The following is a 23,496-nucleotide window of genomic DNA, read 5'->3' as shown; positions in this document are numbered from 1 at the left end:
TCAGTTAAATAACTCCCCTAAAGTTTTGGCTAAACTAGAATTTAAGCTGAAGTTGTCCTGAAATTCTTACCTTTACTAAGTTTCTACTAACATATGCAATTCATGTAACTAACAAGGGCTGCTTAACTATGCTTAACATTTATTTGAAGTCTATGAAGTAACTTTTCATTAAGATGCTATCATTCTGCTTTATTCATGTTGCATGTAGCAGGTATTATTGATGAGTAGTGGAGAATAAGTTGATACTGAGATGCCTATATTTTAATGAATAAAAGTTACTATTATATGACTATTATATCTATATTCCATATTCTTACACATTCCATATTCTTACACATTAAATACATTTATTTCATCGTAACAAGTGGTGTACTTTCTTTCTCCAGCTTAATTGCTCCTGTTTCTCCTTGTGTCTCAGCCCTCACAAGTAAAGTACCATAAGAATAAGCCTTTCTTTTGTGTAAGGATAGAAAAAGAAAATCTGGTTATTACAGCTTAAAAAAAATTGCCTGAAAAAGAACTGTTTCTTTGCTAGTGAGAGGAAACATCCATGAATACTGAGCAGCTTATGAGTGATCCAGAAAATTTCTAGCTTATTACAAGTATTCCAAAGATGTTTTATATATTAGCCAAATATTTTTGCATCATAATAAGAATTTAATGTTTTGCCTAAATACTAAGTCGAAGGATATTAATAGTCTTGTGAATTAATTGGAGAGGTTTACATGTTAATGGAGTGTTAATATATTTTCAAGAACTTGTGAGACACTGAAAAAGCAATTTGTGAACACGGTCTACTCTTTTCTTTTACTAATCAAATTCACTTTCTTTAAAGTTTCTATAAAAATAAGATTTTGTTTATGCCCATGGATATGTGCACAGAGAGAGAGACTGTGCTCTGCCTAGCTCTTAACACCCTGATGTCCTCCCTGCCCTGTTGCTTCTCTGCTGAGAAGCAGAGACACAGTGTGCATGTGTCAACAGAGACTGTCAGGTATGGAAGTAACTAATGTTTATATTATGTTTCTTAATAACAAAATATTATTGGTAATTTAGAGTCATACTGTTAATTTGCTTAAGTTTTTAAGGGCCATTCATTAGTCACCTTGGCTACAATGGAAACATTTAACATAAGTTTCACAGCAGGATCATCTCTTTCTTTTCAACTCTTGCTCATTTCCCCAGCCTGAGGTGAGGAAAGCAGGACCTTACAAGGGCTATTGGATTAAGGAAAATCAGAACAAATAACCAATTTAAGATTGCTTATAGTGTTTTTTGCTTTTTTAACTCTGGGTTTCTATTTAAACAAGACTGGATGCCAACTCCAGGATATGTAAATGCTGGGCAGCCTATTTAGAGTAGAATACAAAGCTGAATTCTTATCAGTAATATACCTGCCTTCTCCTCTGAGCAAGAGAAGAGGCAAAGGGAGACTTAAATTTCTTTCAGTAACCCCACTGCTCTGCACTGAAGATACATACTTTGTTGTAGCATACTGAGTCCAATGCAGATGTAAATGGAGTTTTACTGCCTAAGAAGAAATGAGCAAATTTTCTTTGCAAGTTCAATATGTACAAGGTATTAGATAGCACATTATAATAGGTTAAGGAGTTTGAATAACCAGACTATTAACTTTTCATGTTATTTTACCATTAAGATTGTCCTTTAGTAAGAAATGTCTAGAATTTTGACATGAGTACAGTATAGTATACTTACTGTGGGTAAATTCTAATCACAAAAATTGATCTCTGGTGTACATCAGCTGTTACTCCTGTCCTTTTCTTGGATGATTTATTTAAAGTTATGTTATGAGTTGCATGATGAAACCTGTAAATTTATCATCATTTCTGATGTATCTTTAAATTTCCTCTGAAATGCACAATCAAGCTTTGCAGTGAGAATATACTTTAGTCTCCAAAAACAACTTTATTTGCACTAGCCACTATATCCAGAAAAAAACCTTCCTGTTCTTATACGGTATCCATTTGAATTATTGAGTATCACAAGCAAGCTAGCTACAGGTTGAACATCTAAATTTAGTGGGGTTTTTTTAATCATAAACTATTACATTTATGGAAATGTAGTGTGTGATACTCAGCGAAAATAAAACCTTGATATTTTGATATTAAGATTATTTCAAAATGTGTCAATAAAAATATGGTTAAGTTCATCCACACACTATAGTAAACATTCATAAATAGTAATCCGAAAATTATACTGTTCAATTTCTAAATAAACTGGCAGTGTAAAACCACCCTTAATAATTTAACTGAAGAGCACTACTAATCATTGTATATAGTAATGTATACTCTTCAATCCAAAAAATTTGGATAAATGTTTTGCAGCTATATCCAGAAATCAACTTTTCAGCAATTTTTTGAAGTATTCCCTATGTTTTATCAATTATGTGATAAGCAGTTTCAAATTCCAAAATGGTATGTATACAGAAAAAAAATAACATAGCCTTTCCTTCCTCAATTCTGATTATCCTTATTTAGGATAAATAGTTCCTAGTTTAATTAATTAATGAACTGAAGGTTCCAAAAAGTGCAAATTAACTGTTTGTGAATTTGTAGCACACTGTTAGTGTTGTGAATGAAAACTCTTCATATTTAATACTGAAAAGGCAGAATAAAAGGAAAGGTCAAAAATTGTAACAAAGTTCCAGAATTTAAAAAGCAAATTCCTAAATATGTTTAGATTTGAAATAATGTTTTATATCAAGTAATATGTTTTAATTTATTTGTAAGATTATTACTATGCCACCACATGTCAGTGTAACCGTTTTTACCTTTTTGTTGATAAATTGCTACTATGAATTTCTACAACTCTAATATGTTCTCACTACTTTTCCAGTTTTAAGAAATGACATTTCTGTTCTGTCCCAATTTAGTAGTAGTTTTCTCCATTTTGATACAGTTTGTTTAAATACTTGAAAAGCCCTCCTCTTACCACCTTTCCCCTATTTATATATCAACTCATATTCTGATAGCAGTAACAGACTTCTACTTTTGTTGCTATTCATAATGAAATTAATAAGCCCTGTTACTGTGATCCTGTGGGAATAGACACTTTTCCATGATAAAAAGATTATTTGCGGGCCCTCCCTGGTGGCACAGAGGGTTAAAGCACAGCACTAAGAGGCTAAAGTCACTTCCATATGAGTTCGATCCCCGCCTGACCCGGAGGTGACACACATGGAGCCGAAGACCTCTTCTGACCTGCCTGCTGCCCCCGCTCAGCAGTGTGCTTCTATGATCTGCCTGTTCTCCCACTCTGTCTGGTGAACCCTCTCACCAACCCTGCACCTCTGTCCTGTACCCCAGTTCTGTATGCACAAATAATTTTTTTAAAAAGTATTCGCTGCAACTAAAAATATTAAATACTACATTTTCAACTTTTGATGCCTTTAACTCCTCATACATGTAATGTTAATGTAAGCAGAAGTAACTATGACTTTTAGATAAAAGAGTTGTACCCATATATTTATTCATTAAACAAATCTCTACTGAATGCAGTTTCCTATTTGCCAGGCACTGCTCCATGTCTAGGATACAGCAGCATAATCGTATTCTCGTGAGTGTGTTGTTTCCTCAACTGAATTACAACATTATTGATTTACTCGCCTATCAGAAGCCAAATTAGCTTTGTGACAGAAAGAAAATGTCATGTGTGAGGCAAGAGTCCTGTTTTATATGTGGATTTAGATAAAGAGGGATAGAGTTGGGGTTTTTTTCTTTCCAAGTGTTTTAAATGCAGAGAATGTTCTGATCTAATGTCAACAGTAAACACATATGATTATGTACATGTATGGCATTGTAAATTGGTTGTTTGAAGATTTTTTTAAAAAGATTTATTTATGCACACAATACCTGGGGGTACAGGGCCGACATGCAGAGGGTGAGTGAGAAGATTCACCAGAGACAGAGTCGGGAGCAGAACAGGCAGTTTGAATGAAATATACTGCTGAGGGGAGCAGCAGGCAGGTCAGAAGAGGTCTGCTATGCCATGTGGGTCACCTCCCTGGCCTAGGATTTGAACTCGTGTTGCAGTGGCTGCAGACAGCTCATAGTGCTGTGCTTTACCTGTTGTGTCCCCAAGGAAAGCCCTGTTAAGATTTTTAAAAGAAAAATTGCAGCCTTATATGAGCTGGTGACATCTTATTTTCTATAATTAACCAAAATATGTGATAGCTGAATATTGAAAATGCTGTGAACTATTAAGGAATCAAGAAAACACTTGTCTTTGTCTTTTTCAATTTCTAACGACTTAGCCAAATTACATGTATGTTTAATACTCTAGAACTAGTCAGTCCAAGGCAAAGGCAGACTTCACAGAATGAGAGTAAATAAAAAATCTGACCCACCAATGGTCTCCTTTTATAAATTTATATCCTAGAAGAAATGCAAATTACAGAAGCAGATCATGCCTTGCTTTTTTCCAACATGTATGTTATAGGAATTCATATAGACACGGGATGATAAAATTTTAAAGCTACTTTGTAAGGATAAAAGAGTTTCCCCCTCCCTGTCCCTCATTTGTGTTTAAGATAAAAAATCCTCAGTATTACATTTAACTATTACATAGTGAAAACCGTTTTCTTTGAGCATACAACTATAAAGATTTCCAATAGTCTGCAGCTAATATACACTCTCTGAAACTAACAGTTGGGACTGAATAGCTGCTGTTTGAGTAAAAGGTAGTGCTTTTGAGACCAGCTATACACTAAACTCTAGTGTATAAGCTGTGGGTGTTCTGCTTATTTTTATTACAAACTATCACTGTGCAATTTTCTTGCAACATGTTAACAATAATCTGCCTTAAGCTCTTGCTTAAATATTTATTGCAATGGCAGCCAAGAACCTATGTTTAAAAGGTACACTGAAAATATCTCAACATAGCATTCGATTGTTTACTGAGTAATATAACCTGGCTATAGATTATCTCAATTTTATCATAACAAACCATATTTCAGTATCAAAATAGAATTCTGAAGAGACTCAAGTTTTTATCTCCCAAATGATAGAATTATGCATCAGCTCCACTAAAATAGCCCAAATCTAAATAAAAAAAAATATATTACCAAAAAGTACTACAAAATGCTGACCTCATGTGTGTTTAAAGGGCACTCCACAGTTAAATAAATTTCCTGCTTTTCCTCTTTATAGTTCTAGCATTTCCTTTTAATGTTAATGTACATAATACATATTTTATAATTTCCCTTCTTCCCAAATACATAAGCATGCAAACTTACATAAAATAGGTAATTACAGAAAAATGGAAAGGCATAAAGTTGTACTACTGAATTCAGGAAGGATTGATGTGTTGGGCTATATGTTAAAAAAAAGTGGTTGTCAACTGAGATGTGTTAAAGAAAAATCTGAAAAAAGAGAATTCTGCCAGAGTAAGGCTTTATTAGCTCCATAGTCCCCCTTGTCTCTTATAGAAGCACTCAGTTTTTCATTTGTTTAAAAATAATTTGTCCACAAAAATTTTAGCTTATTAAAAGATCACATCAGTGCAAATTACTGTACACTTGTATATCAAGATGTATGTATGCAAAGTCCAATTGAACCTTCTACTCAGTATCTTGAAAGCAGTCTTGGTTTCATGTCTGTTTTCATTGTTTACCTACAACTCTCCTTCTGGTTTTCTTTGTGGTACCTATAATTTATAGGTTATGATTTCGCACTAGCAAAAACAAGATTGCTTTTTAAATAAAATAAGCCATTTCTGTCCTTTTCTATTGTTTCAAGCTCAGTTTATTTATTTATGCACACAGAACTGGGGTACAAGCTAGAGGTGCAGGGGCTGTGAGAGAATTCACCAGAGACAGAGTGGGGAACAGAACAGGCCTACTGACGAAGCTCACTGCTGAGAGAAGCAGCAGGCAGGTCAGGAGAAGTCTGCTGCACCATGGCAGGGATCAAACTCATACTGAAGCGGCTATAGCTTCTTAGTGCTGTGCTTTAACCCACTGCACCACCAGGGAGTGCCCTCAAGCCCAGTTAGGAGTTGTAAATTAGAATTGAAGGGCCATGGAGGGTGATAGTGGAGTTGTCTCTGTGTCTGGCCCTGTACTGCTTGATAGTGCTCTCAATAACTGCTAGACAGGATGCTCATAATAAACTGTAAGGTGAATTTCATCAATCGTACATTACAGAATTAAAAGTTTGGAGAGGAAATAACTTTCCGTTAACCAGACTGGTGCTGGGGCCTGAGTGACATATGCAGTACATGGCTGTTTTGATTGCCTCGTCACCCCTTTGATGAGGGAAAAACCCTACCATAGGACTGTGAAAATGGCTGAACACCCACCAGGAGAGCATACAGCTGTCTGTCATGTGTTCTCACCATCCCAAGAGGAAAACTCTGCACACCATAGATTGCACACAGGAGTTGCACTATGAAGAAAGTGAATATCTAGAGGCCTAGGGAGCTATGCTTTGACTTGTTAGTATGATTAGGGTCGATATTCCCTGATTTCCACAGAAGGATGTAATTGGCTTATTTAAGTCACTTTGCAAGCTGAAATGGAAACTGCTTAGTATAAGCAGGAAATTATACCTGAGCACTTTGATAGAATTGTTCGGGGTTCTTATCTATGGGAGCAGTGTGGGAGGCCAAAGTCAAGGCCTTCCTGATTTTACTAGATGTCAAGGCATCACTAACAGTTAATTTCAGGCAGAAGCTGTGGCTTGGGCACTGAGTGATCCTATAACCACCATCACACATGGTGTTGCATTTCCTCCTGGGCAAGCTTTGCCCACTGAGGCTAATGTTGCAGGCTGTGGCAGGCGGGCAGATGTCACAGCCCAAGTCCTGGAAGACTGCCATTCTGCACTACCAGTGTCAGGGAAACTGAACATGGTTTCAGCTATGTGAGGTCTGAAACGGGAAGTGTCACAGCTTGATGTTTCTGTTATGGATACCTTTTCACATTTGTGACTTGCAGTTTTGTTTTTTATTATTTTAACTTTAGCGAGGAGATGCCTATGCCTGGGCCCCACCAACCACCTCCTATCCCTTACTCCCCATTTCATCACTGTTTCATTGGAGGACTAAGTCAAGCATTAGAGTTCAAGGCAAAGGAAATTGATAATGTGAGAGCTAATAATACTGAGGATCTAGAAAAAGCCAAAATAAAATTCTCTTCTGAACTGGGTATGATTTTTTAATGAACACAATCAGGGGTGGAGAAACTGAGGCTACCCAAAATAGGCCTTCAGTACGCTTATCACCTACTTGGGCTACCAAAGAGATAGGCCAGACTGAAGAAATGAATGCAGCATATAAAGACAAGTCTTACCTGAAAAATCTGCCAGTTGTTAGTATTGTTTCTATAGCTAGCTCTGTTGGCTCAGAGTCCTGGACTGCACACCAACCTGCCTTTTTCATGAAATCATCCTACTGGATGACAATAATGACTTTGGTGATTTGAAAGAATTAGGTGAATGTGTGCAAAAATAGCTTCCTGAAAAATTTAAAGTATTAAAAAGTACAAAGTGGGAGGGAGGGGTTGATTGAAGGAAGAAGAACCAGAGCAGTCCCTGTACAAGAAAAGTCCTGGTGTCCTGGACAGCTACTAGATGTAAACTTGGTGTGGCTGCCCCAGCTGGCTGTCATCTGTCAGGACTGGCAAACTGTGCCTGCCTGGGGATTGGTGTCATCCTTGCAGACAGACACATACTCACTGTCCCCTGCTGGGGGCTGCACTGCAAACAGCACCTTTCTGGTGTTGGAGGACCAGAAGGAGCTACTTCACCAATAGTCATCTACATTGCCAGGAGGATTGTGAGCCCTTAAACTATTCCAATGAGCTTCATATTACAACAACAGTAGCATGGATATCTGGGGCAGAGAAAATTTAGAAATATCATTTCAGATTTGGAAGTGTGGCAGTGAGGTCTTGTTCATCCCTAGCTCTGTAGTTGGACACAGTTGGAAAATGTGACTGTGTGGTTCTCCTGAAGGCTTGGAGACCATGACACAACTCCTTGAGACTGCCACATGTTTGGTTGGACTAGGATAAGCAGAAATTTTTTTCCTTAAGACCCAGTCTGAGGGCCAGAAACTAGAAATCTCAGTCTGTTGAATTGAGGAAGAAGTTAAGTTGTCAATCATTTAAATGATATTTAGGTCATTCTTACCAAAGTATATAGATACTGGTCCCAAAATCCATCAGTCCATTTTCATTAATAGAGAGCCAGAACACCCCCACAGTCCTCCAACAGGGAAGGCTCCAACAATCTCCAACAAAATAGCTGACATCCCAGGACCATCCCAGTCTAAAGGGAAGTCTGGTGGTACTTAAGATGTGAGGTTGCCATGATCTAAATAAACCAGATCTGAATGTATACTGAAGAGAATGAATTCATTAAGGTGTATGTGTGTGTGTCCTTTGCCTAAATATGTCAGAAACTCATGAGCCCCACCATGACTTAGAAAATGCCATGTGTCAGGAGCATCTTGGCACAGATTTTTGAGAAGATCATCAGCTGTTACCAGGTTACCCTTGGACAGTACTCGAGATTAGTTGATCCAGAGTCATAAAGGTTTTGTTGCTGTGGCAGTATGTGATGGCTCCTCCATACGCAGTAGCATTTGAAAGGTTAATATGGACATTGTGGCTAAAACGGTGGTTCAAGGACTTTGCCTTCTCTGAAAGGTGTGGTACATAAAAAAGAATATCACTGGCACAAGGAAACCCCTAAACTAATTTCTAAATTGGGTAAAACCATCTTTAGGAAGAAAAGCATTTTCCTGTTCACCTATGGAGATGTCTAGGAAGATTAACAGAGGTGAGATAGCAGATACACTAGATCTTGAAGCACTTCAGAGAGAGTGAAGTCCTAGAGAGTTAGAACTATGTTTCATCAACACATTTAGCTACTGATAAGGAACTTGTTTGTGGTGAAAAAAAAGAATACAGTTTATAAATCTTTTATGTATGCTTCTTTTTAGTCCCTTTTAATAATGGAGTAGAATTTCTCTGACTGGGAACGTCTTTATTTTCTTTGTTAGATTTTATTGAAGGCAATTTCTTCTTCAGTTGGCATGTTCTAAGTAGATAAGCAAACTGAATCAACATTACTACTTCAGAAGAAGGCATTTATAAAAGGCATCTAGCTTTTCTCAATTACTTTGATGAATTATGGTGCTCTCTACATTAAAAATGAGATTCCTTTGATGATTTACCTAGAGATGAAAAAAAAAATAACATGAATTTAAGGTCTTATACCACGTTAGCTAATCTGAAATTCTAATTGTGGACTTTGTAACTCCAGTCTCTATGTTCATATCACTGTTGCATGACATTTCTCTCCCTTGCTAGAATCACATGTTAACATTTTATTACTTTCTCTGGGCATTTCTTAGTCTTGTTTAACTATGAATTCATACACTTTAGTATATTGTTTTCTCATTAAAGAACTACAGCACTCTCAATTAGAAAAGAACTTGAAGACTTGTTTTTCTTTTAATGGAAATATGAGTTTAATTTCTACCTGTATCTTGATTTAGAGTTTTCTTCCTCACACAGCAGTTTTTCTTCCTTCAAGAATTATACCCTTACGTTCTAAAATGAAATTTGTCTCCTCCATATCCATGTTGTTGTTATTAGAATTTTCTTACTTTTCCTGCATGGCCATGAGGCTGGCCCATGTATTTGTGGAATGCCCCTTTGTCCTACTGTATCTTCATATTAGACCTTTCAGCCACTTTTGACAACCACCTCATTTGTAGTCTCAGTTAGGAAATTCTTCACAGGGTTATTTAAATACTGTGGGCCAGGTACCACAGAGATTCAAAAACTAAGAGACGATTTCTGCTATTGAGAAACTTTCTGTGAAGAACAGGAAATAGGATTGCATAGCACAAAGGTAAATGATTTCCTGTGGGACCCTTACTCAGACCACAGGGCACCTGTGAGCTGGCCCGTGCTTGTTGCCATCTCATCCTCATTTATTCTGCTTCTCTTTCACTGGGCTCTGCCACACTAACCTTCTTTTTACTTCTCAATTCTACCAGGTTTTCCCTATCTTTAGGTCTTTCCTTTGTTGATTATTTGATCTGGAACACTCTTCCTTTTTAAAAAGTATATTTATTTATTTATCATACAAGAATTGGGTTGTAGGCCAGAAGTGCAGATTCACCAGAGACCAAGTGGGGAACAGAACATACAAATTGACTGAAATACACTGTTGAGGGGAGCAGCAGGTGAGACAGGAGAGATCTGCTGCATCCTGTGGGTCACATCCCTGTCTTGGGTTTGACTCCCTACAGGGACTTCAGATAGTTTCACAGTGTTGTGCTTTAACTAAACACTTGAGCCACCAGGGAGGCCCTGGAACACTCTACCTTTTCAGTGTGACTTTCTTTTCTTTCAGGTCTCTTCCCAAACGTTAGCTAGAAGAAATGTTCCTTGATTGACTGTGTTGTTTAAATGAACCCTTTTAACTGTTCTGTGTCATGGTCCCAGCTCAAAATCTTAATTTTTCCAGACTGTTTAGTTTCTGTGTCATAGTTTGCTTATCTGTAGGACAAAGGTGTTTTAATCGATTAGGTTGTGCCCATAAAGTGTCTACTAGCAAAGTGTTAATTGTAAGGGTTTCTGGCATTTAATGTGTGCTAACTAATAAGCACAATTTCTAATTATCATCCTCATCATTAAGTGTATAAGTTGTATAAACTATAAATGTTATAGGAATTTAGTAAAAGGAAAAATCTTTGAGAGCTGAATCATCACTAAAACCTTTTATGTGAGGGCAGAACTGAACATAATTGGCTCTATCTAGAGTCCTGATTATTTCCCTCATACAAGTACACCATCTTCCTTTGGATTTCTGTAGTACTTCTATAAAACAGGCCTTGATCTTTGTATCATAAACTGCATGTATGTTCTTACATATGGGGTACCTCTCTGCATCCTGGGAAGCATTGTATTCTGCACATTTGACGAGTGACAATTTGCTTGTTCAGTGTAAGAAAGAAAACTCAGAGAGATACCATGAAATCCATAAGTTTAAAACTCTCAGCATGGGCAGTGGTTGCAATAAGAGCATTGTGACACCACAGATCAGTTGGTTACTGGAAATGGTCCAGTTAGAGTATTGGGGGGCAAACTGTTTATTGGCTTTTGTTGTAGAGTCCATTTAATTCAACAATTGAAGAATTCATTTCAAGCCAGTTTCTGTGCTAGAATTGTGGGAGCACAAGCATGAACCAGTATAGGTCCCCTAAAGCATGTAAAATTGATTCATTTGGGACTTGAGTAACTAGACAGAAAGAGGAAGGGTGTTCCAGCAGATTTCAGAAGTGAGACAAATAAGATACACGGAATTGGAACCATTCAGCAATTCAGGTTATCTAGTAAAGCAGTTTCACATTATAAAGGAAGGTGAAATACAATTAATATAAGGGTCCCAAATTATAGAGGATTTAGAATATCAAGTAGGATATGGATTTTATTTTTGGGACATTTAGGAGCCTGTGGAAGGTTTCAGCAGAAAATTGGCAGTAGTAGCACATAAAATTAGATCATACATTTGTCTTTTTTGATATTATAAATTCCTTAAATATAAGTTTGAAAAGGTTTTAATTAAAAGGGACAATTTGGGCCCTCCCTGGTGGCGCAGTGGGTTAAAGCACAGCAATAAGCAGCTGAAGCCACTTCAGCATGAGTTTGATGCCTGCCCTGGAGCTGACCCTCATAGTGGGGTAGACCTCTCCTGACCCACCCGCTGCTCCCCTCAGCAGTGTACTTCGTTGATCTGCCTGTCTCTGGTGAATCCTCTCACAACCCCCTGCACCTCTGGCCTATTCTGTTTGCATAAATAAATAAATCTTTAAAAAAAAAAAGGGACAAATCTTCTCAACATATTTGTCAGACACCTTTGGTAATTGTATAATTTTAGTTTTTTGTCAGTTGGCACAAAGTGAATTTTACATTACAGTAGGCAGTTAGCCATTCAAGTCTTAGTTTTGTAGTTTTTATTTGAATAATATTTTAAATAATATTTCCCCTTCAGTATATTTTATTATTAAGAGCTTGATAATATTCTTGAAATACTTACGAAATTAAATGTTTCTGCATGTGGCCCATCCCATATGTAAATCTTGGAAGGGGAAAATTGGCATAATTCATAAATTGAAATATCTGGTTTCATATACACAGATTGAAACCATAAGAAAAATCAGAATGACTGTAAGTTTGTGATTGTTAGATTTACCTCTATAGCTGCAAATTTTCTTAACAACCACATCTCAGTATTTTCATAATGTTTGCATCTTTTATCCATGTATGTTTGAATATTTCACACCCCGTAATGGTTAACTATTCCTGTCTTCATTTTAAGGAAGATATGTAGCTTACTAGTTTTGTTCTCAAATAATTGTGAGATTATTTTCATCAACAAAGAAATCTTGATTATAAGATTTGGATTAAGAACTTAATGTCTTACAAATATGTTGATCAAAAGAAATATATTTTTTGACATTGAGTTTGTGGTGTTTTTCTGTGTGATTTGGGTGAAAAAAAGAAACGTTTTTATAGAGTAATTCTGTGAATAACATGAGCCTGTTGCCTTTTATGTATTGCAGAAGGTAGCCATTTGACTGGATTCCTTACTAACTGCTCACCACATGTTGCTCCTTGGCAGATACCCAGAATCCAAGAATGTATATCATGGTATTGTCCCGAGAGATGATACAAGACTCAAAGCACTCATCCCCTCCAAGTTTGAACCCTGGAATTGTGCTAAAGACTCTTGTGGATACATGTTAAATTAAGGTAGATCTGGGAAATGGAGTTAGAATTTTAAGTGAGTCCTAGTTTTAGCTAGTATCCATAGAGATTGAAGACCCCAGAGATTGTAAGAGGGAACCTCAAGAGTGCGTACAATGCAAGTTCTCCAGCCTGTCCTCTAGCAGCTGTCTCTACTCTGCCCCTACAGAGCTTGGGGACCACCCCATTAGATGATAGCTGCTTTTGAAAATGGAAAAGGTACACTTTTGTTTTAATGTGTTTAGTAGATTAATACCTTCAGCCAAAATATATCGCCTGTCTCATCCCCCAATCCAGTTACAACTTAAATCCCATAGTTCAGTCAGTGGTTAGCCCAATTTGTGACCTCCCATGATCATGAAACCTACCGGGTCTCAACAATTTATCTGAATAAACCTCCAATGAAGTCAGAAAAACTGTACTTACTAACTCTAAGCTCTTATCTTTTCTTAGAAGTACCTAATAAGGTACAAAGTAGTGACCTGCATTTTCTCCATGTTAATATCTTCACCCTATCTAAAGAGACAAAGGTCCAGACTCTTGAGCAGAAATATTTTAGCATCAAGAGAAAACTCTGTTTCTTTATAGAAAGGAAGTAGTCTCAGGCTGACAAATCTGCCAGAGCTTTGAAATATAGAGCCATAGGTGAAATGCTAAGATAAAAGATAAAATAAGATCAACCTAAATATTTTAGTCCAGTTAAACTGATTCTTACACTGCTTCTAAATTTTACTCCTAGGAGAATAGTTTTCAGATTTTAAATAACTGTAAAGACTTGATTTATTGTTTGTTGATTTTTAAAAGGGAGGGGATGTCCTGAAGGCATCCCTTACCATTTTGTCTCCCCAAGTTCCTTTCCTACTCTTCCTAGAACTGGCTTTTTGACTGCCACCAGTGAAGCTTGATATTTAAATGTGGACTTACTGATTATTAGGCAGTCTGTCAGCCTGCTGAAGAATGAGTAGGAAATTTGAAACACCTAAAAGCTATTTTAAAACTCTTGCAGCTGACGTTTTAGTTTTTTCGTTCAAATTCTAAAGAAAGAATAGACTGTTTGGATACTGAGCGCTAGTGTAAAATTGCTGGATGTTTTAGGCTGACTTTCAAACCTCTGAAGTCATTTGACCTAGTGCTTTGTCTGTTGAGTATTCTGAACATTAAATGAAAATTAAATCCACTGCGGTGTTGGCAGGCAGCTGTTGTACCTCTCAATGAATTAGAATTGTTAGAGTATCATCTACTTGAGTATGAATCATAACACTGGAGGAGGTAAATTTGAATAGTGCAGGCTGTGCTGTGGTAGTGAGATAATTGGCTGTGGTATTGCACAGAAGCACTGACTTCAGTGGAAGAGCCCACTGATTTGGTTCTAATGCCCAGGTGGCTGCAACAATCTACCAGTATTCCTCAGAAAAATCACTGAATTTTTCTTATCTTTAAGGGCAGCATATGTAATATGGCTTTGTTACTATTGTTGAAAGATAGCTGTTAATTGTATAAACTTGAGATAACATTATGAGTTAAAGATTTTAATTACGGCTTTTTATTACCAAAAGCATTGACAGAAAATAAACTCTCCGTGTGGGTCCTTTGAAACACCATTGCTATGCCACTTTTGCCCAAAAACATTTCATATTTAAGAACTTTAAGAATTTCATTACAGTTCACTTTGTGATTTAAGTCGAAGTTTCCCAGTGTCATTTTATTAGTTATAAATTTTAGTTTCCTGATTTCTATGATGTTAGTTACGGCTTTAGGTTTATATGTGGCCTATGTAATGCTAATTATGAAAATAAAGCCTGTGTGGAACTTTTTCCCACAAAAACAATGTGGGATCTTTTAATAAAGACCTAGCGTATTAATATACCCATTAAACATTAATAGTAATAAGACTAGGAATATGGGCCAAAACTGACAGGAAATCAGAGTTAAAAATCAGGCAGAACTGATTTTTACACTGAACCAAATGAAAAGATGTTATAACAAAATAAAGAATACCAAAATATTTCTTACTTTTAAAAAAGTAAATAATGTAATTAACAGATACAAAAACGATTTTTAAAAAGTCTGTTCTTATCCTGTCTCTCCTCTTTTGGTGATCTCATCTTCTAAGCAACGAAACAATGACCTCTTGGATGTCATAAAAACACAGCATATGACAAAGGTCTGTCTTAAGTGTAGATTCCCCAGGAGAAAAGCCTTAAGCAGAGACTGTGTGTTATTGCTTTATTATGTAATCCTGGAATATAATCCCAGGAAGTAGAGAGAGGGACAAGAAAAATTTAGAGTGGTAGAAAGGAGAGCCAACAAACTACTGAGTTGTCTGTAGGGCAATACCCTAGAAATCATATAGACTGTGTTTACAATTCAGTCTGATCAGTCATGTCATACACCATGGCCCTTCTTCTAATACTTAGAATAATTTAATTGTATATTAATCTTCTGTATTTTTAAATGAATGCTAGTGTCTTCATAAGTCATTTCCTGCTTTGTTTACTGCCCTATCCCTCGCTTAGTACTTGCTTTATGTATAGGAGATTAATGCCTGTGAATGAATGAATGCTCAGATGGGTGAAAGATAAACACTATACTCTGGTATCAGAAGTCCTATTACTTCTGATCTCATCGATTTTAAAAAGGCTCTTTTTTCATATTTTATTATTTCAAGTATCGATGTTATTATTGCTTGTGCATGCACAAAAAAATCCCCCAAAATGCATTTGTGTGCAAGTTATACTGTCGTATATCACTATTAGATTTATCAGGAAACCCCAATTCTGTAAGTATAAAACAATTTTATGCGATTAAAAATTACCTAGTCATAGTTTAATTTGGTGATTGTTTTCTCAGGGGTACATAAAGTAATGATCCATCATCATTTTATAGTCACTGAAATATATTATACATTTTTCTTTAGGTCCTTCATTAACATACATAGCATTTTATCTGAACTAGAAAGAAGCATTTCTTTCTCTAGGCTGAGACAGCCTTGTAATTCTATAAGAGGTATAGTGAGGAGAAAGCAAGCTAGATTTCAGCCTCTCTACCCAAATGCCTTTAGTTGGTGGGAAAACAGCATTACCACATGTGAAGTTTCATCTGTCTTTATAGGAATCATACATTTTATAAAGAATGATTTTCCTCATAGACTTTGGAATAGAAGACTGTATATAGCTTTGGATATTGCTGTCCTGTTTTTCTTTTGGTTTTTTGTTTGTTTGTTGTTGTTTTCGGAGTGCCATGACTTGAGGAAGAGTTATAGAAAGACTATTAAAAAGTAAAGCAAGTATCTCATGCCATTCACAGCAACATGGATGGAGCTAGAAGGATCATACTCAATGAAATAAGTCAGAAGAAAAAAGAAAAATATCAAATGGTTTCACTTATAGGAGGAATATAGGAGAACCAAATAAGACCGGGGGGGGGGGTGTTAATAATACAAAAAAAAAAAACCAAACAGACAATTATAAACCAGAGACATCCTGCAGGGGAGGAAGGAGCACAGAGGACTGTGGTGATGGTGCAGGGTGAATTGGGGAGGAAATTCTATAGGGTCTAAACCTCAGGGGTGAGAGAAGTAAACATTGTTTTAAAATGAACAATGATATAAATAAATACAAATTTTTAAAAAGTAAAGCGACTATCAAATTAATATTCAGAAGAACATTTTTATTTTAAAAATTATTCTCTTTAAGACAGTTTTTTTTCTTTTGTGAATAAATATTTAATCTGTCAATATTAGGGTGTTTGCTAGACAGTAAGTCTAGCAAAATTTAATTTTGATTAAATCCAGATCAGTGACCTCATAATCTTTTCATAATGAAGCTCTGGACATGAAGCATTCCAATCCCACTCAAGAAACTTTGGTCAACTCCTGAAAGGCATGCCTATCTTTGATATTCAATTTTTAATGCAATTAGGTATAGTCTACTAAAGTAATACTTTTAAAGCTTGACCTATCATGAGGATTCTGATAGGATACTACATCAGAAACAGTTTAAGTCCTTGTTATGGAGAATTCCAAACTTATCTTAACATCAAGTACTTGAATTGCAGACACTTTCTAACTACCTGAAATGCATTTCTTTTGTGAATAGAAACATCTATAATTAATTCTGTGGAAAATACCTTTCTCTGCTCATGATTGCTTCTTCCATTCCCCATCCTCATCATAGTATAAACAGAGAGGTGCAATCTCTAGTAACCTGACTTTTAAATTGCTCTCTGCAATTATGAGATTAGAGGGGAAAACTGCAACTCAAGAGATTAGGAGAGAAAGGGAGGCAGAACCATGATCTGTGGGGAAATTATGTCTTTTAATGCACAACTCCTGTTTACTTCTTCCTGCATTTTCTCCGAATTCACCGCAAACTTAAATTCTCTAATTTTTTCAGTATTTTGTAGAAAGGTCATATTAAACATATTCCACAAGAATCTATAGCCTTCTCTTGAATTGGACCCTCTTATCTTATTGTCGAAAGGTATGAAAAAGTGTACCAGAGGTATCCAGAGTGACTCTTAAGAGAGTTATAGGATGTCAACAGAAATGTTCCATTGTACCTGTGTATTTTGCATCTAAAACAATGAAGATGTTCACCTGTGTAAACAAAACTTTGTGAATGAATGGGTATTTTTACTATTAGCCATATTTTTAGATGTCAACATGCTGCTTATCTGGAGTTCTTAAAATTTATTGGAAGAAAACAGCACATCCTTGACCATGTTACCGCTATTAATTAGTATCAAATCAAGAGAAGTAAGTGACGGACTCTCAAATATGTGTTTCTCATTTTGAACTCTAATATTAAACATTTGAATGGGAGAGAATGAGATGCTATAAAACTTTGTGAGGTTTTTGTTATATCTGATTATACTTGTTCTGTCTACACCACCCATTACTGATAATTAAAAAGACAATTATCCTTAATTTTTATCTTGATTGGAAAAACCATTACCTGGCTCAAGCTAATCTTTTCAATATGGGGCTAGTTCTAAGATTCTAACAGTTCCAATTAGGCTGTAGATTATGTTTCCTGGGAGACCAAGGGGCAAGTAGAATCAGTCACACATCATGGTTACAAAGTTTTAAGAGTTCATCTCATATAACCCTGTTTTGTATTAATTAAATAATCCAGTAAGCAGTATTTTTAATAACTCAAAAAAGGAAAGACTGAAAGCTAGCTAATAGTGAAATTTGCCATTTTTCACTTTCAGGAACCCCAGCCTCATAATGGGGAAGGTCCCACCAGTGTGATGGCCCCACATGGGCACCCCTCCCTAGTGAGAAAATGTAGCCCTGAAGAGGAGTATTCCTGGCCGTTGGGCCCACTGACACCCTGCCACATGAGTACAGCAGTGGCTTAGAGGACTGCAGAGATTTTTCCGTTTCTTGGTGGCCATTTTTCTATTTGACAGTTGGCAGAGTTTTTTCCCTTTTATCTTCTAAACATTTCACAAAAGGCAGAACATGCCTTGCTGTTTCTTGCAAGTTTAACAAAAAGAATTTACCTGGATCAGATGTTAGAGCTATTGGTGTAAGACTCATTGGCGTGTGATTAGTGAAACAATCTGCTGCTATCTAGAGGATACTGTTCAGTAGAACTTTCTATAGTAGTATTGAACAGAAATGTTCTACATCGCCATGTTCCAATATAGAGTGCTATTATTATGTTTAAATTAAGAATTAAACTTAATTCTCCACATAAAATTAATGGTTACTGGGCTCTCCCTGATGATGCAACGGTTAAAGCACAGCACTAAGAAGCTAAAGCCACTTCAGCATGCGTTCGATTCCCACCCTGGAGGTCACCCACGTGGCGTGGCAGACCTCTGCTGACCCGCCCACTGCTCCTCTCAGCAGTGTACTTCATCCATTTGCCTGTTCTGCTCCCCATTTTGTCTCTTGTGAATCCGCCCCTGAACACCTGGCCTGTACCCCAGTTCTGTATGTACAAACACATCTTTAAAAAAACAAACAAAAAAAAACTAATGGCTACTAAGTTGGATGGTAGGTGCTTACATTTAGTACCATGTGCCTGAGGTATCCAGGTTCTTTGAGTATTCCTACAGATGCACATCTTTACTTCTATTTCTTTAATAACCCATAGAATTTTCCTTGTATTATTACAAGCATGATTCTCTAGTAGAAAATACTTAAATTAAAATTTTTTGTTTCAAAATTCAGTCACCTGTGTTACCCTAATGTAGTAGTAATTACTTTATGATGTTAAGAAAATTTATTCTACTTTAAAATTATGTAGTAATATCTATTTAAATATCCTAGCTTTATTTTCTTTATTTTAGTTATCAGCTTCAGTATATATGGAAAAGCAATTACACACATTAAATAACTTACCTATCTTATTATTCCTTCTTAATGAGACTATAAAACATCCAACATTAATATAGCATATGCACTGTTATTACCAAAACATTAAATTCAGTATATGTTTCTTTATAAAACAGTACTTGCATGTTTCAAAGTTTGGTTCTATTAAGTGGGTTACTGAAATTACAGATAATTAAGTTTGTAGTTTTAACAACTGAGAATAAGTGACCTTCCACTACTCATTTATTACATCATAAGACATTAATAAGGAAAGGTGTGGCAAGATGGGGGCAGAGAGTTGCATATGGGAACTCTACACTGTATGCAGTGCTATTTTTACAAAATTTCTATAAATTAAAACTACTCTAAATTTTTTAAGTTTATTTTAAAATATTGTTTAAGGTAAATGTTGTCATGCTAGTCATTTATATTCACAGATAAATTTACCTGTGTATTCCTCCTATATAAGAATAACAGGTCCATAATAGGTAGTACTTAACCTAAGTATGGCATCTTCAGATATCCCTGAGAGATATTGGAATAAAGAGTAAATCACACAGCATCACTTGACTGATCATTCAGTGGCAGAGCCAGGATTTGAAGCCAGGAAGTCAGTGCTTTTTACCACACACTTTGTTACCTCTTAAGGAATCCTGATTATGCAATAGAAGTTTTGTTCATTTTACTGTCAGAGTAACAAGACAAACTTTCCATTTTAAGAGATCCAAAATAAAATAATACCCGGTAATAAATTACTTTTACAACTTGAAAAATATAGGAATATGTTTTTCTTCTGTTAAAGTGATTCAGACTTTATTCTCATATAATAGTTCATTCTTTATAAGTGAAGAATATGTTCATATTCTCTTGTCAATAAATGTTGATGTTAGAGAGTTTAAGAATTTTAGTCAAGCTTCACTAAGATAGTGACTAAGGTGGTGCAGTGAGTTAAAGCACAGCACTAAGAAACTGAAGTCACTTCAGCATGAGTTCGATCCCCACCTGCCCCAGAGGTGACCACAGGGTGCGGCAGACCTCTCCTGGCCCGCCCGCTGCTCCCCTCAGCAGTGTACTTCATTGATCTGCCTCTTCTGCTCCCCACTCTGTCTCTGGTGAATCCTCTCACCGCCCCTGCACCTCTGGCCTGTACCCCAGTTCTGTATGCAAAAATAAATAAATTGAAAAAAAAAAAAGGATAGTGACTAAGAATGGGAAAAAATGGGAGCATACCTAAAGACTAGGGGAAGAGGATATGATTTGCTGTCATTTCAGGCAAACTTTTTATGAGACTAAGTTTTTAAAGAATTTAGAATAGTATGTGGCATGTCATTTAATGAAATTATCAGTATTTTATTTTACCTATTGTAGTGTACCTTATGGCTATTAATGTTGCTCTTTCTGGACATTGAATTATATATATTTGTTACAATCTAAATATAGAAAAAGTTGAAGGTGAATTTTTTTTTTTAAAGATTTATTTATTTGTGCATACAGAACTGGGGTGCAGGCCAGAAGTTCAGGGGCGGTGAGAGGCTTCACCAGAGACAGTGGGGAACAGAAGAGGCAGGTCGACGAAGTACACTGCTGAGGGGAGCAGCGGGCGGGCCAGGAGAGGTGTGCCACGCCATGTGGTCACCTCCGGGGCAGGCGGGAATCGAACTCATGGGGAAGCGGCTTTTAGATTCTCAGTGCTGTGCTTTAACCCGCTGCGCCACCAGGGAGGGCCCTGAAGGTGAATTTTTAACATTTTTGAGATGTTATTGAGAGGGTCTTGGAAGTGTTTACAATATTTAATCCACAGAATACTCTTAACATCTGCAGAAAACCAGTGAGAGAAGTTTTGTTATTTTTACTTTATAGATAAGGGAACTGTGATTCTCCCAGCAGTAATTGGTAGACAGGGAAAACCAGTATATAAGCACTAAATTTCATGTATATCCACAGCAATATACTGTTTCTGTTAGCCTGAGTAGAAACAGCTTCAAGACGTCTTCATCAGCCAAACATATAGATGTCCCAAGGCACCTTTTTTTAACTGTGTGCCAAATTCAGAAGGGCTGGGAAAAGTTTAGATGGCCCTATATAAATCTAGTGCCACTAATGAAAATGGAACCCCAAAACACTAGTAGCTAATGATGGTACCTAAAAGACATCCACAAAATCAGTGTCCTCCTTAAACCTGTGCTTGTCTCTGCTCCATTTTGTCACAGTTAGCTGAAGGTTGCTAAGTATGTTTGATTCAAATAATGTTGTCTTCAGTTTATACATTGTCAGCAATTTTCAATTTAATATCAGGTGCTAAAGCTATGTGACATTGTGACAGAGGAATCCTTTTCTTGCATCTTGCCTCAGATATTTGGGAATTGAAGAAATAAGAAATATTGTATTTTGATAACTAGGAAATTATAAATTTATAATAGTCAAATAATTAAAGTTGGTGCCTTTTCATAATTCAGTACTCAGTGATTTATTAAATGTTTTCTTTTTAAAAAGTTTTTAATATATTGGGCCCTCCCTGGTGGCGCAGCAGGTTAAAGCACAGCACTAAAAACTTAAGCCACTTCCGCATGAGTTCGATCCCTGCCTGCCCCGGAGGAGATCTACATGACGAGGCAGACCTCTCCTGACTCACCTGCAGCTCCCCTCAGCTGTGTACTTCGTAGATCTGCCTGTTCCGTTCCCCTGTCTGTCTCTGGTGAATCCTCTCAACCTCCACATCTCTGGCCTGTACCCCAGCTCTATATGTATGAATAAATAAATAAATCTTAAAAAAAAAGTTTTTAATATAGATAAAATATCATTAACTTACCTTCATTATTTATTTTAGTTGATGTAATAAGCCTCAAAAAAAAATTTTTTAGCAAGTCCCCAAGACAGTTATTCCTGGTATTTGAAGAATTACCTATGATTATGCTATTGCATATTTGTTACATTTTGACTATGAAGTTAACATATTTTTGTTTAAAATATTGATTGTATTGTATATTCTGAAAACTCACACTATTCCAACAAGTGGTACTTTAAGATCACATATAACTATATGATCTGGCACTTATATTAAATGTGGTTTTCATCTACCATGTAAGATTCTCTAAAATTATAACAAACTATAATTCCATCCAGTTCTGGTTATGTTGTAAACTTGGGAGTAAACTAAAGTGATTTGTCATAAATAACCCACTGTGGGATTTACTTAGAATACATTGTAACATATTTTTCATTTTTAGTAATATAAGACTAGCATCATAGAGTATGAAATACAATATTGTTATACAGCATAATTCAAAAATGTTTCCCTGATGTCTCCATATTATGTTGATTTTAACTTGATGTTTTTGTTGTCTGACAATATTTTATAGAGTGCTTTTTCTTTATATTGCTAAGAACTGTATATGAACATATGCCTTTGAAGCTTCTACAGTAATAATCTTTCCATTTGGGTGGTGAAGTAGTGTTAAATGTTTCATTACTGAAATGGTGGCCTCAAAAAAAAAAATCTGCCATAAAAGTGCTTCTTGCTCAAAATTAACCTTTCAGACTTTTTACTCCTTGAAACTTTAATCCCTTTAGTGTATACACTAAAAGATAATCAAAAAGATATACAAAAGGATAATCAACTAAATCAAACCACAATAGTGGTGCCACCCTTGGAATCTTTTCTGTCTGAATCATATTAATTAGCAGAATTCTATGCTACTTAGAATCAGGAAGGAGAATCTGCCCCAATTAATGTAGTTCCTTATCTGAGAGAAGGTACTGCCTTGCGGAAAGCAATGAGAGATTCAGTTTTTACCATATGTAACACGCTTAGTAACTGGAAGTAATCCCAGCCATCACACCAAGTCTCATGGACATTTAGGTCATGGGCCCTCTTGCCAGTGACTTAAGATGGCTTATCTTAAAATGTGAAACAAACAGAAGTTATGAGAGGCAGAACTGAAACACTGAGAAAGTACGACTCCAATTAGCGCAATTGTGGAATAGCTTAAATAACCCTTCTGAATTTCAGTTGCCTCATCTACAGAGTTGACTAATATTCTTTACTTCTTAGGGCCTGAGGTGGGAATCAAAACTAGATATTCAGTAGTTTTTGTAGCACACTCACATTCATTTACTAACCAAAAGAATGAGCATAATGAAACCAACGCGTTAAAATAGTTGCATGCAAAATGTTTGTGATAAAGATAATTGAGTACACTGCAGAAAGAAAAAAGCAGTATGGCGATTTGCTCATTGAACTGAGTTTGTTCATCCTTGAAGCTAATTCCTAAGGGAATTTTTTTTTTAAAGATTTATTTATTTGTGCATACAGAACTAGGGTACAGGCCAGAGGCTCAGGGGCGGCAAGAGGCTTCACCAGAGACAGAGTGGGGAGCAGAACAGG

General features: G+C 36.2%; 1 protein-coding gene across 2 annotated transcripts in view; it reads left to right on the top strand.

Moving 5' to 3' along the window:
• The window catches only part of UBE2E2 (ubiquitin-conjugating enzyme E2E 2), a 263,927-nt gene that overhangs the window by 154,752 nt on the left and 85,679 nt on the right, over positions 1-23,496 (top strand). The window lies entirely within an intron of this gene.

Source organism: Condylura cristata, unplaced genomic scaffold, assembly GCF_000260355.1.
Source record: "Condylura cristata isolate star-nosed mole 26May11 unplaced genomic scaffold, ConCri1.0 scaffold00033, whole genome shotgun sequence".
Lineage (NCBI taxonomy): Eukaryota > Metazoa > Chordata > Mammalia > Eulipotyphla > Talpidae > Condylura > Condylura cristata.
This window is presented reverse-complemented; position numbering and strand designations above follow the sequence as displayed.